Source organism: Anser brachyrhynchus (assembly GCF_964034855.1).
Source record: "Anser brachyrhynchus genome assembly, chromosome: 21".
Classification (NCBI taxonomy): Eukaryota; Metazoa; Chordata; class Aves; order Anseriformes; family Anatidae; genus Anser; species Anser brachyrhynchus.
In genome coordinates, this window is record NC_137714.1 from 7858563 (window position 1) to 7877410 (window position 18848).

General features: G+C 46.8%; 1 protein-coding gene across 1 annotated transcript in view; it reads left to right on the top strand.

Annotated features, from left to right (window-relative positions):
- The window catches only part of LOC308181331 (actin-1-like), a gene marked incomplete at its 3' end in the record, with an annotated part of 131929 nt that overhangs the window by 22510 nt on the left and 90571 nt on the right, over positions 1-18848 (top strand). Inside the window, exon 2 of the mRNA XM_080564485.1 lies at positions 12068-12143. The remainder of the gene's footprint in view (positions 1-12067; positions 12144-18848) is intronic.

Here is an 18848-nt window from a genome sequence, read left to right on the forward strand (position 1 = left end):
GTCCCCTCCTGCTGCTGTTGGCTGCTCGAGGCCTACCAGCTCCGTAGCGCTCTGTTCGCCCCGCGGGTATGGGAGTCCTATGTCTGGTTTCCTGCGGGTGGGGTGCTTGGGATGGGTGTTGTTCAGGCCAAAGTTAGACCTACAGCCGAGCGATTTGCCCTTGTATTTGGGTTTAGTCCTCTATGGCTCGGTGATGTTTCGCTTACCAATAAATTCCTGTCCCCTGCCCTGGGGGCAGCTGCTGCCTGGCGGACCTAGGTGCTGCCTGAGGATCGCCAGAGAAAACGTGAAGAAACTTGTCGACAGTTGGAACTTTCTAATTTCCAGCGCTACATCGCTAGGTTCATATGTTAGAGGCATTTTGGAAAACGGCCTCGCTGATACACCGTGCTGGAACACAGCGGAGGTTTGCCAGGTTAGCACTGTGCTTAACTCAGGCTCATTTTCAGTGGGGACCTGTAAAATCTTTCCATAGGAAATGCTGGAATAAGTAGGACTTCAGTTTAGACTCCTTCACGTGAGACAGGGCTGTCGTTGTGCTTGGAAGGAGTTTCTCATGACAGCTGCTTTGTGCTGGCCCGGATCCGGCTGCACGAGAAACACGTTTGCAGAAGGCAGGCATTGTTTAACGCCGCGGAAGAGAGGTGTCATTGCAAGCAAAAAGGCACAGGTTTGGACTTCTCTATCCAGCTTCTTGCGTTGAATGAAATGTTAATTGAAGGATGCAGCTGGATCTTGCCTGAACCCCCGCAGTCCCAAGCTTAGCAGATAGGGCGATGGCTTGTGACCAAGGATCGGGGTGTTCGTCTCATTGGAAGCTTTACTCTGTTTGGCAGCGTTTTGGGGGAAGAGTTATTTTTCCTGTTGTTCTGCATATGAATGGTGCTGATAGCAATGAGGTCCTGTCCCTTGCTTTTTGGCTCTGATGAAACCAAATTCGTTTTTAAGGTTAAGAATAACTTCTGCAGTAATAATGGGTCATCACCATGATGCGCTCACCTGGCATGAAATTACCATTTTATAACAAGTGAAAACTTGCACGATTTTCTCACAGCATCACCTGAAAGAGGAGCAGGGTAGTGGCGAGCTCAGGGATCCAGGTGCTGTTCCAGTTTTAGTCCATTTTACAGATTTGACAGGTAAGCTGTGGCATTCACTTCTGAAGATGTTCTGGTTTTCCACCTGTAGAAAGGGGAAGCAGCTGTCTGTGAAAAGTGTCTGGAAGACGAGCACCACACAGCCTTGTTTCTAGCCAGTGCTTTTTAGAAGGTGCTCAACTTTGGGTAAAATAAAGGTTTTTACTGTGAAAGCATTATTATGCATTAGGCCAAACCGTGGCATCTTTGGACAATGCTGGGCCATCAGCTCCCCCTGAGAGCTGGGGATTTGCCTGGTCCAGAATGTGTCTGGAATTCTGCCCAGAGTTAAGGACATTTTGTTAGTTTAGGTTCGTCTTTGAAGGGAAAAGCACAACTGTGCTCACAGATACCTGAAACTCTCTTGGGGGTAGGACTTCAGGTTTCCCACTGTATGTGAAAAATGTGCCTATCAATAGGTAATATTTCTTCCTCCGTTTGTAATATATTTCTCTTTATGTTATTTCTCTTCTCCTTTACGATTTTTTCTTTATCTTATATGGGAAAACATGAAGCAATGCTAACTGGGAAACAAAAGAGTTAATCCTTTTCTGCAGCACTCTGATATTTCGTTTATCTGCCTTGCTTCTTCCTGGATTACGACAACAGGTAAATCTTCTCCCAAGAATAAAATAAACCCTGCTCACAGAGTTACAGAAATCCAAAAGTCTTTGAATTCAATTTGCAGTCCCGAAGTAGGCAAAACTCCCTGCCTGTTGTGCTCCCGAAAGCATAACGTGAAGATACCCAGTTGAAATTTCTTCTAGACAGTTTAATGAAGAGGAGAATTAAGTGAAGAAAGAGAATGCAACAAGGACGCTGTTCGAGCAGTCTCTTTGCAGAGGCCTTTGTCTATTGAAAACCTGGACCAAAAAGCCCCTGCTCCTGTCCCGCTCCTCCCACGGCTTCACTTAAATTCTCCGATCGTGAGGGCATGCAGGGAACAGCTGCTTATGATCTCTTCACAAGTGCTGGGTCATTGGTAAACAACCATCCCTCCACCCTCCCGGAGAAAAAAAAAATTATACAAAAAATGTATTCATTTTCCCTGATGATGAAGAGTAATGAAGAGCACGTGCATGCTGCACTAAGAGAGAGAGAGAAAAAAATGACAAATTAAATCATGTCTCGTTTGACAACCCTTTAAGTGTAACAGATCTGCACTTGTGCTGTCTGACAGGCATGATTGATACCACGGAGCACTCGTCAATTTTTAAACACACAGACCGAACAAAGAGTCACTTCATCCCGGTGCTTGTAGTTTACAGGCAGCCCAGTGCTACGCAGGGTAAGCACCCCTTCATGCGGCGGTGTTTTACTTGGCAATACACTGCATCTCACTGTTTGGACAACTATATTTATTTTTATGATCCTTAAAATATTGTAACCCAGTCAACTCAACAGTCATTTAAGGTAATTTCTGGTCTGAACAGCATCTATTTTCTGGACAACTTTACAATAATATATGTTTGCTATGGGCCAAATTCTTTGTGTAGGTACCTCTGTTTCTGTGCTTATTCATAGCTGTTAACTGGGAGGGAGGCGCAGTATCCAGTAATTTCTAATAACTTGGAATTTAAACCTCCCAGTTGTTTTTGACCGTGCATTTTGTAGGCGACGTTTAGCAAGGCAAAACAATATGCTTTTCTTTAACTTTATTTGTGTACAAGCAAGTGGAACAAAACCAGAGGTGGCCTTTTAAAATGATGTTTAGATGATGGTTTTAGATGAAAATTTATGTCAGAACAGCTCAAAATGGCAAATGTAAAATAAGGTCCTGCTGTAAAGAGTCAGACTTTAATTATCAGAGCTTTGCTATTGCACCAGAGTAACAGAGTTACTGGGAGGCTTTTAAAGGCACTGATAGGAACCGGAGGATAACGCCCTGTTGAATTTTGCATTTCCTTCTGAAATGTTGTAAACGTCTACACCTGGACATCTTTCATTCTGCCATGACTATACAACATCACCTGATTGTTTTTTCCATGTTGAATCATCCCTCAGTAGTGTTCATACACCCCCGTGGCAGGACGTGTCACAATATAAAGCCCTGCTCGGCACTTTAGAGCAGCCAGGGAAGCATTCTTTATGGCAGAGAAGTGCAAAGGAGAGCCTAAGCAACACCCCTGTAAATAGACCGGGGTGTATGTGATCCTGTGGGATCAGAGAGGTGTGTAATAACCTCTGTTTTCAGGGATTTTCATGGAGCAACATGCCATCTTTACCTGGGCAAGGAGCTCTGAAGTTGCAGGCAGCAGCGATGCTCTCTCTCATCTCTAGACGTCCTTGACTCATGTTTTTGGGTGAAATTATTTATTAGCAGGAAAAAAAGAATCAGGAAAGCCTTGGAGCATTCAGTGGGTGTTACGAACTAAACCTGTAGTCTCTGTAAATCCAAGGCCCTCTTTAGACTGGGATTTAAGAGATGCTTACATGCATATCAGCCGTGTCTGCGCAGGGATGAATTCCATCATCTAGGCTTTCATTCTGTGTATCTTTACTACTTGTCCTGGGCCCTTAACTCCATTAAGGGTAGATGCACAACTCTGTTTATTTAGACCTTTTTAACCTGACAGTTCCAATCAAGCTAATTCATCCGAGAGAGACCAACCATCCTTTTATTTATTTTAAACTATTTTACCAAGGTAACCCAATCCAGACCATCTCCATATCTTGTTTACAAGAGCAGCCTTGGTGACAACATCTGTCCTGTGTAAAATGTCAAAAAAAAAAAGAAAGGAAAAAGGAAAACCTAGCAAAAATCATAAAGCTATCAGAAATGTTATTCAGATGCATGCACCAGAGTGAGCTTCCAGCATCATTGCCTATGCTATCCAGAGAAGAAAAAAAGGTCAGAAGGAGGTATCAGGGCCATGAAAGCCCTTGTTGGGGCTGGGAGTCAGGCTGCAATAAGTGTGCTCAGGGAGGCTGTGACCCCCTCTGGGTAGTGGCCACCCCTACCTGCCGGTCTCTGGCAGGAGGTGGTAGCACTGCCAGCCAGGTGTAAAATTGCGGAGCGTATCACAGTAAGCTGTGTCTTCTGTCTTTCTCTGATGCAATTTCTTTGAAGGTTTAATGTTGATTTTATATATATATATATATATATTTGACTTTTAGAAATGTACACGTCTTCTACACAAAACGGAATGCTTTAGCAGATATCTGCACATGCGCAGGTAGAGTAAGCTGTGGCTGTTTGGTACTTGTAAAGGTGAATTGTTTAAGAGGCAATAGGAGACAGTCAGTTCCTGATGTAACTGGTCAGATACAGCAGCAAGAGAGGGTTAAAAGGCAGCAAAAGATGCTGTAAAATTCAGAATCTTTGGGCCTTGTACTGTCCGAACAGTCGGAAGGGGCTTTGCGCCGTGCTTGTGATTGTTTGGCTTTTAAACTACACTCAGTTTCTGGACTGCACGGGGGGAATTTTTTCATTTTTAAGTGGAAACCTACTTATTTCAAATGAAGGTATGAATACCAATATCCAATAAAGCAGGGAAAGTCTTACATATTTCCACTCTAAAAAGTCAGCTTATGCTAGAACGACAATTGCAGCACAACATTTAAAAGTCCCGCAGCGGTTCGAAGGAGATAGCTGGCTGACAAGTGTGACAATGCTTTGGGGTCCGCAGAGGCGGGGGAAAGCTGAGCAGCTCCCATTGCTGAGATGCTTTGGCAGTACTCGATGGCTTGTCTTGATCCATGCTGATCCCTGCAAGCTCTTGTATTTCAGGAAGAGGTGGGAGCCTGTGGAATTTATTTGTCACTTGAGCTAGCGATGACCATCAGGAATGAGACCTGTGTAGTCCATTATTGCTCGCCATTGTGCGGTGAGCTCTTGCTTAAGTTCGCTGCCGCACGATGTGTGGTTTGAAGTGGATTTCATGCTGGTGGAATGCTCCGCATCGGCAGACTGCAGAAAACATCTTCTGCCTGTGCACGGAGCAGGTACGGTGCAGATGGCAGGAGCACGTCCTGCCCCTGAGCCTTCCTTGGCTCAGCCTGGGGCTGGCAGCGCACCTCTGCTGTGTCTGAGAAGGGGCCCCGTGGGTAGAGCTGGCAGAAATGCAGTATCCCTGCACGTTGGGGAGCTCCATCACACCCTCAAGCCGAGCAGGAGTGAAATCATTACTTTACAAATCAAAATTAACATGTTTATTTTGGTCGAAAAAACACTTCTTACAGAAAAGGTAAATTTTCACATGAGCCGTTGAATATCTGACAAATATCTTTGCTACTAAAACTGCAAAATGGATGTTAAATTAGAGAGAGGGGGGAAAAACTACCCAGCTGATCCTTCCAGTTTCAATGAAACCTGCCAGAAATAAATCTAATGAAAAACATTGTCTGCCTGTTGTAGAAGCCAAACAAACATACCTGAGAAAGCTCTTTAAATTTATTATGACTGAGCCTTGCTATACACAGAAATGAGCCACATCTGCTCTTGGTATTGCACTCACATCCACGTGAAAGAAAAGATTAAAACAAGATACCAACATAAAAATAGATTGATACAGGAGAAGTGAGTGGGAACTCCTGGAAGGAGATTGTTAGATAGTGACTGCTTGGAATTAGTCCAGCCCCAATTGCGGCCGAGAGAAATTGGCTTTCTGCTGGGCCGTGTTTGCTGTAATGCAAACCAGTGTGCGCGGGGGGGTAGGTGACTGTCGTTACGACAAGCTTTTGCCAGCACAGTAGCTGAGACACCAGGGGATAATGCGTTACACTGTGATGCTTTCCAGGACATCAGTTCTGGTGGGTTGTTCCTGTCGGAGGCTGCGGGTTCCCGGGGCACGGTTTCCCACGGGGTGTTATCTCGGCGGCCCAAGGTTGAGATCCTTCGTGTGGCACTTTTGGGGAAATGCCCCCACCTCCCCGTAGTCTTCTGGTTTCAGCACCTTTCGGATCCGGCGTAAACGGAGGGCCCTTGGTCACTCGTGTGGAAACCCTGGGATGCCAGCTTTGCTTTGAGTAGCGGTGAGATCAACAATTGCGTTGAAAATGAGTACTCACATGCTGCCAAGCCCTGACCTTCCTTAGTTTCAGATTAATGCAGTATATTTAGCTTCCTGTCCTCAGCTAGTTTGCTGCGTGCCGCTGGACACTGCTGCGTGCCACGGCAGAGGTGGCAGGTGCTGATTGTGGGGTAACTCGATCCCTGTATCAGTTGTAACACATCTTAAAAAATTTAACTTACAAAAATATAAAAGGCAGTTAGCAGAATGAGATTTTCGTCCTTCAGACCTGGAAAACCTGGTGGTGTCTGTGGTTTTGTAAAAACCTCTCATACGGTATTTATTTTTATTTCTCTGCTAGCCCTTGGGTAAAGATTACTTTCAAACAAGCTGGTTTACTGTTTGCATAACACGGGCTTAAATTCAGTTAGAAATAGATCATTTTTCAAGTAAAATTCCCCAGAAAATAATTATAAGTATTTGGGGGTGTCGGGGAAACCATCAGAAAACTTTATTTTTAAGGTCTGGTGACACCTGGCAATTAAAAGTAAAAATCCATTTCTCAATCCAGACCTTCCTCCCTCTCCTTGGGGATAAATTAAACCGACCTGCAGGAGTTTCAAACGTGCTCCTAAATCCAGCATCGTTTGCTTCTGGGTAGATCCTACACTCTGCAAATTATTTCTTCCCGGGAAAGTGTCTCGGATTCATATTAATGAGGATTCCACGTTTGCGGTTAGGAGAAATTTGGTCTTGTGGCTTAAGCGGCCTCAGGACTCTCATTAAGGACAAGAGGTTAATAATCTAAACTAGCAGTTAACTAGCTCTGGTCAGCAGAACCTTGTTGCTTTTGGCTCAACCCGCGGAGCGGGTCCCCCGTCCGCTGCGGTGCTGAGGTGCGGGTGAACACGGGGAGACCAAAGGAGGCTGGCTGAGGACGAGCCGGTTCTGACTTAGCGCTGGGGGAGGTGTTCTGAGATGTTATGGCTGGGAATAAGATACTGGAGGAAAAACTAGAGTGCAAAACTAAACGTGCCCCCTGCGCAGGGAGAAGTGGTAGGGGAAAACACGGAGCTCCCGATGGGGGGGCATTTCTTGTAGGGTGGCTCCAGCACGTCAGAGACTCGTACCCGGACATCCACTGAAAGAAATGACGGAATTACAGAATAACCATCGGAATGGATCTCTGCAGCTCATCTGGTCCAACCTGCCGTAGTTAGATCAGGTTGCTCAGGGTTATATCAAGTTGTGTCTCAAACACCTCCAAGGACGCGGGCTCCAGAACTCCTCTGGGCAACCCATTGCAGAGATTTCCTCGGGTCTATTTGGAGATTTCCGTCTTCCAGCTTGTGTCTGTTGCCCCCATCCTACTGCCATGCACCTCCAAGAAGAACCCGGCCCTGTCTTCTCTGTGTTTATCAGGCAACAGCAGTCGGCAGAGAGGTTCCCCCTTTTCTTTCTCTTCTCTGGGCTGAACAGAGTCGCCCCTCGCAGGGTCTCGCTGTAAGATGTGCTTCTGTCCTGACCAGCTTGGTGGCCCGGGGCTGGACTCGCTGCTCCCTGCCGATGGCTTTCCTCTACCAGGTGGCCCCAGAGTGGACACGGTGCCCCAGGTGCAGGAGCAATACAGGGCAAGGATCACTTGCCTGGACCTGCTGGCTGCGTTCTTGCCTGGTTCATCCAGCTATCAGCGGGATTAAGTTTCTTTCTTGGTCAAGAGCTTGCAAGAAAGAGTGCAGGTATTCCTGACATTGAGGAATTGCTGCTGGAACTAGAGGGCAGTCACAAATTAGCTCTATCCTTCTACAGCCGGTGGAAACTTTAGTTTTAATTGCACAGACTCCAAGCAAATTAAAAAAGAAGCAACCAAATCAGTTATCAGGCTGGCTTCCTGCAGTGTCCTGACAGTTCAAGGTCCCAGAGGCCTCTGCAGAGACTAGAGGTTTGGCTGGCTTCTTCTACATCCTCCCTGCTTAAGTAGAAGAGAAATAAAAACAATTTTAATCTGGAAGTGATCTTTGTGCAGTTATGGATCAAACTCTGTTCCCAGTGGAAAAAAATAGGGCATGATCAGATATCATAAAATTACCCTCCTCTTTTTCTAACATGTTTTATTTCAAGGATGCAATTTATTTCACAGGATATCTCTTGTTGGAGCATCCACAGATTTATCTTCTGGTATGTTTAAAAAGATATCCCAGAATATCCAGAGAAATACATTTAGTCTCAACTTTTGGCTGGGAACGAGTATCCAAGACGTTGTCTAGAAATCCAAAATACCGGTCCACGAAACCCAGCAGAAGCATGGTCTGCCTGAACAGACGGACTTGAAAGACACGCCGTCTGTCATCCAGGCAGCATCACGTGCTGTCCATCCCACGCTAGCATCAGCCTACACACTGAAAAGCTTTGCAGCGTGCTCTCGATTTACTTCCAGAGGAGGCACCTGCTGTAAAAGAGGAAGGAGCTTCGTTACCTATTGTTTTGCAGGAGAACATGGTGCTCTCGCCGTCTGCAGTTCCCCTGGGACCGCGGTGTCCAGGACGAGTGGGCTCCCTCCGGTTTTATCATCAGGCAGCCCAAGTTGCCTTGGTGGCTGGTTGCAGGAAGGAGAAGTGCTCTAAATGCACGGGAGCCCCCAAGTTAATGCCGCTCGGGCCCGTTTCTGACGCCTCTCTCTTCTTGTGTCAGGAAAGCCGCCTCTGCACTCGCAGTTCCCCTTGGGAAGAAGTGCCTGGGACTCTAGCCTAGCCATACATCTCTGTCAAAATCTCTATGAATAAATTAACCTTTCTAAAGATTAGTGCACCCTAATACCTCAGGGTTTTTTTCTTGTTTTTTTAACAGAACAAATGCTAAAAATGCCTTGACAGACCTTGCTAGGTTTTGTGCTGTGGATCATCTACAAGGGATTATGCTGGGGCTAGCTTTAAAGGCACAGCCGTGAGATTCTGGAGAGTACCAACATGTCTCCTCCCTTGGAGAAGGGCTTTAATGCATGGCAAACATATGATTATGAGCAGGAAATCCTCGTTAGGGCAAATAATAAAGAAGCTAATGAAAATCCTCATGCTTCCCCTTCTGCAACACCTCAGATTCAGTCATCTCCCAGCGTTTCACAACTGTTAGTGCACCGGAGCAAAGAAATGGTCTGACTCGGGTGACTTTGAAGACTTTGGTGGCTGCACTTAACACTCAAACAGCTCCAGCACGGGCTGCCCGCTACGGCTGGGAAACAATGGGCTCAGTGTCAGCAGCCCAGCTGGCCCTTCTCCTGGAGACTTTTGCCCGTCCTTCCTTACTCGAGCCCTTGTTTGGTGGAGCGGGCTGCGGGGAGGTCAGGTATCTGCTGCTCTGTTCTCTTGCCGTTGAGTTGCTGGAATTGATCTGATCCTTTCCAGGCGGCTGGGGGCAGGGGAGCCATTCCAAAGATGGTAGGGAGTGTTTTGATTTTTGATCCTTTTGAGATGAATTATGGGGAGGAAGCTGTCTGCTATCAGAGGAATTAGTCAAATTCCTTGTCAGATGTGCAATCCCATTAAAAATGCATTATCTGTTTTCAAAGCTTAAGCATGGGTGTTGGTTGAGAGTCTTTAAAATATTATTGTAAACTTTCACTGAGAAGAAGTATTCCTGAGTCTTTCATGAAGGCTAATCCCACTTCAACTACCTTAAACCATCAACTTCTGGGGTGGCCTTCCCAAGCAACACTAGGCGAGAGCATGCAATTATTCTGGGAAAATCCCCCTGGAAGATGCGTACATTTGTTTTACCACATTGTTAGCAGCGCTCAGCATTCAGCTGATTTGTTCTGATAACGATTCTGTATCTGCTTGCCTCCTCAAATTCTCCCTTTGCTTTTCTGTCTGGCCTCTAGAGTTCAAATAGCTCTCTGAAGCCGGGTCTGAATGTGTCCTGAAGGAGACACCTAACAGATCATAAATGGTGCGCTCTGGCTGGCTGCATTCTGTTCTGTAGGGCATTTGCCTAGACCTTTGCTCAGGTGAGTTGTTAGTGCCAGAGAACAATGGGGTTTCCAGCATTTCTGTTTGCAGCTAACCTTTCAATCTCAAGCTTTCTGACAAGGCGCAGTTTAACTCACACACTGAACTTCCGAAGGAGATGGGGTGATTGATGGCAGCCCAGCCGCTTTGCTCGCCTCTGCAGTGCAAACGGGAGAAAAACGCTCTCGTTCTGTATGGTCTCTTTAACACCCTTGTCACTGCATCATCTGAGCACCGCTGGACTAGCTGAGAACCTGCTAATCGGTCTGTATAATTAAGCCATGCATTTTAGTGATTACAAAATCGGGTGATCACCTTTTGGAAGGAAAGAAGCAGCCTTGGCTAGCAAAGGATTCTTGCTAGGCCAGGACCGTGCCGGCACAGAGGGACATGTTTCGTGCTACTTTGTTTTTCTGTTCCATCAGAGGAGTTGGCAAAAAAATAGGCAAATTCCTCTGGTCTGGCTGAAGGCTCTGGCACCAGGCAGTGTCCGTGTTTCCTGCCTGGTTCTCTGGCAGGAGCATTAGTTTCTGTAACAACTCCGGGCCTCTGTGTCCCCGCCGGCAAACGAAACACAGCTTGGTGCTTATCTCTTGACATACCAGTGAAGTTACGGGTTCAATCACCATTAGGCATCATTGCCAATCCACCTGTTAAAATATTTTCCAGACAACAAAGTATGAAAGTAGTGCATGCACATCATAAATATTTGGGATAATGTGTTATGTTTGAAAGCTTTTAAGGAGCTCTGATTTTATTTTGATGGTGGCTGAACTCCCAAGAGACCGCACTGGGACTTGCGAACAAACGCTGCGGATTGAAATAAATTGTGCGGGAAGGTGAAAACCAGCTTCGCTCTCGCTCCAGCCAATCCAGCTAAAAACTCAGCCCAAAGTTTTCGGAGAGTTTCAAGAGCTCCCCTCTCTCTTCTGCTTGGTTAACGGAGGAGCACCAGCGATTATTCTCGTGCTCCCTTCCAGGGTTGGTAAGCAGTGAATCTTGAGATCCTCACCTGGTCTTTGCCTTGCAAAGCTTCTGCTCCCCGTGCTCTCGGATCGGAGAGTTCAGTTTGCTGCAGACATGCAGCTGTGATGCAGCTTATTTTAATGCTCTGAAGCAGAGACGGTGGTGGCACTTTAATGTTTTCTTTGCCAAAATAGGTTTATCTCAAAAGTTTGTTATTTCAACAACGTGCAGTGTTTACCATAAATAGTGGGGCCTGCAGAAAGCCTGTTGCAACCCTGTTCCTACTATGAATCAGCAGTACCTCAAGCCTGAACCAATTTAGGAGGGTATTGGCCATATGATTTTAATATTAACAAGCAGAGCAAATTTGTGAGTGGGTTGTTGGCCAGTTTCATAGTGAGGGGCACCTGCAATCCATCAACACGGCTCCTACAACAAGGTGTCGATGCACAGGCAGAATAATAACAGGAATCCGCTGCGTGCGGGGATCACTCAGCTCGTGGGGAGGTGTTAACATGAAGGAGAAAAGAAAACATTATGGTGAAACGTTTTTATTTGTTGGTGAGTCTTGCTCGGAGATGTGAAAGAAGCAGGGCAAGGGATGGAACGTGGCAAGGAAAAAGAGAAAAAGGGGGAAAAAAGGCATTACAATTGTGAGACCCAATCCAAGGGTTGGCAAAAGGACCCAAGTCCCAGGCTCCTTCTCCTTGGGAAGCTCAGGTGGCACTTCCCAGCCTTCAGAAACACCAAATGGTTGGCTAACATGGGTCAAGGAAACCCATCTGTGGGTAACATGGAGCTGTCGTGTCCTGCTTTAGTCGCTTTGTCTCTGCCTTTACCTCTGTTTCTTTATTTCTACATCATGTAGCGAGTCTTGACTTAGCAGAATACGTCTACTCTAATTCAGGCTGCCCATACATGCTATTGGCAACATGTGCTGGCTTTATTGTGTTAATGGCATGCGTTTCTGCAGATCTGAACTAACACCAATCTTTTTTTCTCCCTCCAGATGAAAAAGCCCTGAGCCTACATTCTGTTTTGCCAGTCGCTGTTTCCTGTCACTCGCAGTGGCCTCTTCCCAGGAGGTAAGAAAATAATCTTGTGTATTTTTTACCAACGGTAATCTGTTGTTTTGGCATTCTGTGAATGACTGGTTTCAGGCGATTCTGTCAGCGTACCTAGCCAGCAACCAGGTTTTGGATGTTTGCTTTGGGAACATTTTGTGGTTGAATGGCTGTGTTCCATTCCACATGTAAACATGGGCAAAAACTCATATTTAACAGTTCTAAACAGTTGGACACTGGTCAAAGAGGCTACCCCCCCCTTCTCTTTAATACACTGAAATTTTGCATGAAGTACAGAACAATTTAGTAGCAGGAATGCCCAGGTCCTGCCAAACGTATGATTTTGTTTTATTTTATTTTTAAAAATGCCTAGCACAAAGACCGAGCCTGTATTTGGAAGGAGATGTCAGGAAAGCAAAACTTAATTGAATCTCAGACTGTACAATTGGAGTCATGTCTAAAAGGAAAGCTGTCTTTTCCCTCAGCGTGCACTTGTACTGGAGGCCAGTTTCCACTCTCATCTGCATGAGTTTAAGCCACAGTAACTCCGCATGTGCCTGCACCAGTGGGGCTTGAGATCAGCATTGGGTCCTCAGCTATTTCAAGCTTTGTTTTTACTTGCTTAGACATCTGATTGATCCCAGCGATGCCAATCTAGTTACTTGCCTTGGCCACTCGGAAGAGTCTGGCCTCGGCAACAGGGCCTGGTGTGTGTTCAGCACTTTCCAAAATCCAGCTCTGTGTTACCAAGCGCTGTGTGCTGTGCTCCAGTGGGAGCCGGAGACCTCTGCATCCCGTAAGAAACAGTAACCGCTGTGGTGTGAGGAGCTTGTGACAGCCCTTTGCCTATGGGCAGCTTTATCTTCTGGGGGTTTTCAAAGCATCTGGTGGAGGCATCTCCCTCAGGTCCTCAGATGGTGGAGCCCGTTTTCCCCACACAGAGTTGCTTCTCCCGTGCTGCAGGGCTGGAGCCCGCCTGCAGCACCTCAGAGCATCTCGGCTCCCTCGTTCCCAGAAGAGGTCCCCGGTCCTTGCACCAGGCTCTCGGTGCCTACAGAAAGGATCCCTGCAGAGGGCTGCGTTAGTTCCTGGGGGAGATGTTCGCTGTACAGCAAGCATGAAAAGCATTTGGAAAGAGAGGGCTCCTTCGGTCTGACGACAGAGAGTCCTGTGCAGAGGGCTGTTTGAAGGGTGGTGAGGATAAAAAGGCCTTTGTTCGAAATCAAGCTTAGCCCTGGTCAAAATGGAGAAGGAAATGGATCTTTTCCTGTCTCATTTGGGCATGAGGCAGAAGATGAATATTTTGGGCCCGGTGTGCTTGGGCTACTAGTTTTATATGCTAGATCATTTGTTCAGAACCGGCCCTAAAACGTCTACTTCATGCTCCTTTTACACACTCACTGACGGTCACAGGAGTGCAAGCTGTACTACGTATGTCCTCACGTATATTTATGATGAGCTGACAGTCACTGTGTAATAAAACCCGCCATTTCCGCACCTCCTTTAGCTCCAAACGTGCCATTGAGGTCTCTGAAAATAGGCTCGTTTCTAGCAAGTGATCCAGGAATAGCAGAGCTCGGCCTCTCAGGCGTTTGCAGTGCCGGGGCACCCCCTGGCCTGCTGGATGTCCCCAGTGTATTCTGTCGGGGGGGTTCGTGCACAGCCTGTGGAGCACCAGTGATCTCTGGTAGCACTTGTTGGTGCTGCACAGATTGTCTGATCACATGCTGCTGGCACACTGCCTTATTTCCAGCTGCTAAATTGCATTCAAAGGCCATTTAAAATACTTTCCTAATAAAACTTGCCTATAAAAATAGTTACTATAGCTGCTGCAGGGATGTTCTAGGAGCTGATCCAAAAGACAGTCCCTACTGAGATGAGATCCACCCTACTAAAAAAAGCTGAGAAATTTCAGCCCTAGCAGAAATTCAGCAGAAATTAATGGCAGGGGAAGTGTTAATCAAACCATGTGCTTTCTTAGTTAATGCACGGTCAGTCCTGCAGCTGATGAATAAGATAGGGAGCGCGGCTTGTCGGGCAGAGTTTCTAAGCTGTTTAAATGTGCTACAGCTCTGCTATTAAAGTAGAAGAGTTTGGATTAATTGAGTAAGTGGCACTTAAGAGACTGCAGGTTAGGAGGATGCAGAGTGTGGCTACACGCAGCTTGGGTGTTCGCCCTCTTCTCTTTACGTCTGCGGTTGCACTTTCCCTGTAGCTGTGGGGTTAGGACAAAGCCGATCAACTGCAGGTTTTACTGCCAGCGAGCTGAGACATGCAGCTGTTTCAATTCTTTGATCACAGAAGATAGCAGCACAAGCAAACTTTTTTATTTGAAAACCCCTGGGTAGGAGCTCAGCGCAGCTGCTGGGGCTCCCAGGAGGTGGCCGAGGGGAGGGCAGGGGAGGGCTTGCAACCCTTGCTGGCCACGTCCCTGCAGCAGCAGGTACGCTGAGTCTTCCTTGTGGCCAGGTGTAACCCGTGCTCTGTTTGCCATTCCATGGCAGTGCCCAGGAGGGCTGGAAATGGAGCTTTTTAGGAGTGATTCCTCCATCTCCAGAGGAAGAAGCTAGCACGCTCGGTCTCAGTTTGCACGTCTTGTTTCCTTTCTCTTAGACAGGAAGCATATGTGTCTACCTCAGCCTTATCTCACCAGCTCGCTCGATGCTTGAACTTATCCTTCCGTTATCATTAGTTTGTCAAGGCAAACCCTTCCAGGACTTTCTGACTCATATCCTGGAAACCTTTTTTATTTATTTTTTTCTTAGCAGTTTGGTCCAAGATAGAGATTTTTGTTTTCTCTGCATATTTGGACATGCCTGGTGCATATGCCAGATACTACAAATAGCCCAATCTCCCCTCTTCGTCAGGCAGCATCTGGACTTTTTCCTTCTATGTCATTGCCGTGGTAGACATTGACCTGGATTCTCTGCTACATAACGGGTAAGAAAGAAGTGGCAGGGAGCTAGTCCCACTGCATAGCTTGCTTTTTTTTTTTTCATTTTTTTTTTTTCTTGTTTTGCAATGGGGATTGAAGGGCTAGCATTAAGGAACTCAAGTTTATTTCAAGACCTAAGTCCATACCAAGGATGTAAGCCGTAGAGGAGGCGGTAATTTTGAGAAGCAGAAGAGAATTTTCCCTCCGACAGCAGATTGAACTACTTCAGCAAGACTTAAGTTGTATAAATGGTCTCTAAAATGGTATTCTTTATTTTTGTTTTTAAGGGAAAGCTGGAATACAGGAAGGGATGGGATTTTTTTTGTAGTAAACTCTAACTGAAGTATAAGAACTACTTTCAAGGTTGTCTAATTCAGGTGTGGGTATTTGGAACTATATTTTTCCATCATGTTTAAGTTGTTACTCTCTTAATTTTTCATCTTCCATCAGTGGCCTAACATAGTGGAACGTTATTTCATCACTGTGCATTACCTGAGTGTGATACTTTGAACTTGTGGAACCGTTGTCTAAGTAAGGGCTGTGTAGGGCTGATTTGTTCTCAAGTATCAAAATAAAGGCCAAAATTACTTTTCTAAAGCTGAAACTTTCTAAAGTACCATATGAACTGGAAGCACAAGTCAGCTCTTAAGCAATTTTTGTGCCTTTCCTTGTGCCTTTCAGTGCAATTTGACATTTTTGATTTTACAAGTGCTGAGCACCGAGGTGCCCATAGTGGCTTCAGCGGTGCTCAGCCTGCATGGATCTCAGACCACAGGGTTAGGAGCCCCGCTGAAGGCGTGGAGTTTCCAGGCAGGGAATGAGCCCTGTATGGGTTCTTGTCCTGACATCACTATAACAGTCTTTGCCAGTAGGTGGGGTTCCAGTCCTATTAAAAAAACCTGGGAAACCTCTTGTCTATAAACGCTCGCTCCTCTTGCACTTCCATCCACAAGCTGGCCACATCTGGAAATGTTTGATTTGATATAGTGTCGTTTTACATTGCAGAAATGAGCGTAAGCGGTTTTTTAACCCACCAAGTGAGAAATGTGATCTGGGTTTTACTACCGACCCTTTAAATAAAAAACAGATCACTTATTAAACCATTATCTATCAAGGATATGGAGAGAGTTAGAAATATCCCAGGATCAGAATCAAAATTGAAACGGACACATTTCTGTCTACTATCCGGTCCTGACAGCGTGGTCCGGTCGTGCAGGAGCAGAGCTGAAATACCTCACGTGGGGAAAAACAAGCGCAGAGAGACAGGAGAAAGGAACAAGCTCACATCCTACCCCCGGGATCTGTGTTTGCTGTGACCATTCCCATTCAAGTACGGGGCAGTGCTCGTAGGAAATCACTGAAACGTATTATCATGTGTTACTTGTTGTCAGGATTGGATAAAATCTTCTCGTACGAGCCCCTTGTGCAGCAGTAGATGAGGGGATGCCAGCTGGGCTCCTTGCAAGTGCCAGTGTGTTCACCACTGCCTCCTCTGTGCGAGCAAAAGACTCTCGGTGGAGCAAACTCCTGGCTCGTGAAACACAATTCCGAGATACTGTGCTCTGTTCTGCCAGTTTTGACTCCTCATGTGTCTTTGCTTGAAAAGGACCTGCAGCTGATGCAGGGCTCTCTGGGTTCCAGCTTAAAGGATGCGTGCTAGGTTTGCTCACACGCTCTCACCCCTGTTTGATCAAATGCTGCTTCCTCGCTGGTCCGGGCACAACCCACTGCTCTGATAGAGCAGCTCACGTGAGTAAAACCAGAAGGATTTGACTCTCTGTGAATTATGACAGTTGGCATCTGAAATGAAACAAAGATCAGATCTGAGATGGATTTTTGCCATCATGTTGCATTTAAAAGCTCGTATTACTTTGGTTGTATTACATTGCATCACACTCGACCGAGTCAATGTGTCATAAAGCTGCCTAATGTAATTGTACACTGCATAAATGCAACAGAATGCCTCCGAAAAGTGATATTTCATGCTTGCTAGCTAACGCCTCGGCAAAGATTAAATCCATGAAAAGTAGGTATGTCCAATTGTTAGTTTGGATCAGCAAATAATTCATTACCCACATTATCTTTTTTTGAAATGTCACTCCGTGTTGTAAATCACGAAGGTCCTGCCTAAAATGCCAACGCGGGGATTTTTTTTAAAGAGCAAATTAAATTTGAGGGCCAGTTGGCAGAGTGCTTTTCCCCTTGAGCGGAGCTGCCCCATCTCCAAAGCTGACCCCGAGCACTCGCCTCCCTCTGTCCGTGGTGGTTCAGGACGGGCGCTGCTCGTTCACCCCAGCGCCTCCCTCCCAGGCACTGGCCTCCCCCTGGATGCTTTCAGGAGAGGAACCTCCACACTGGGCACCGTGATTCGGGGTCCCAAGAGCCCTCGCTCTGCTCTTTTTGGGGGAAGAGGAGCATTCGCCTCCTCGTGCCTCAGTTTGCAGGGCTACAAATGCTCAGGAGGCCTAAGTCATAGGGAAGGATACAAAGTCAGGCTTTCAGAGCTCATTCCCAGCAGCTTTGGGTTGTGGGTGCCAAGCTGGGGACAGGGAGGGCTGAGCTAAAGCGCTGGAGCTGCCGGCAGGTCTCCTCCCGAGAGGGCAGCGGCTCGGTGATGCTGTTGAGGCCGGAGATGGGCAGACCTGTGCACCCCAGCAGGGACCTGCAGGCCCCTTCCATTGATGCAGGGACAGAGGCTCCAAAAGGCATGAAAAAGCTGTGTAAATCTGAGGCAGTTGCAAAGGTGTTAGGCAGGAGGAAGGGCACACGCTTGTGCATCCGGAGGATTGCTCTGGAGCGCATGGCGAAGCGGTTACCTCCCAGCAGAGGAGGCTCCCCTGGCCCCAAGGAGCTGGGATTGTGCGGTGGGAAGGTTTTTGGTCCTGGCTGTCACCTTGTGAGCAGTGATCGCAGTGAGGGTGCCCCTCGCCTTCAGTTCGGAGAGCATGGAGCAGGGCGAAGGTGGTGTCCGGAGGGAGCCCAGGTGCCCAGGGAGGAGGGTTTGATCGCCAGGCTAAGGGCAGGTGATGGACGTGTGGAATCAGCTTTGGGATGTGCTTCTCACACGCCTCCGGGGAGCAGGTTCGCTCAGAAGGGGAGCTGGGGACGGGCACCTGTACCATTTAATGCCTCCCTGCAGGCCGGGTCCAAGCGCCCTGACAGTGGAAAGCGAACATCTCTGCTCGCCTCGTTGTTAGGGCGTCATTCAAACGAACGGGGGGTTGTTCTCAGGAATGTCAAGGAGCCACATTTGTGGCAGACAAAGCAGGATTTATTTCCTGCATTAGTTAATAGTACTTCCTTTCCCCAGTCGGCGTTCAGACTTGAGGGTATGAATCTCAAACGGAGCAGCAAAGCCCTTAGTAACATTTTAACAGGATTTATTAACTTTATTTGCTTGAATAAACATTGGGATCCTCGAGCACTTTCTTTTTTGAAGATTAACAAACAACCTGGCTGCCTGACGCTGGGCTTGCCATGTGTTGTGGGTGTCCTTCCCCTCAAGTTCCTTTACGGATCTCAACCTAAATCTTTTATTGGGTGGCACGAGGGACATCAGCCCCAAAGTACACACCTGTATTGGTTACTAAGCTCATGGGTAACACAATATTTCCACAGCTGGTTTGTAAGCCATTTGCTGTCAAGTAGGTTCAAAAGATTCCACGTGCGCGTAAATCTCTGTGTCACCAATATACACCAGGACAAATTTGCAAGATATTTGTACAGCACAAATACTGTTACATTACTAATTTTATGAGTCATTTTTATATCACAGAGAGGAGAAAACAACA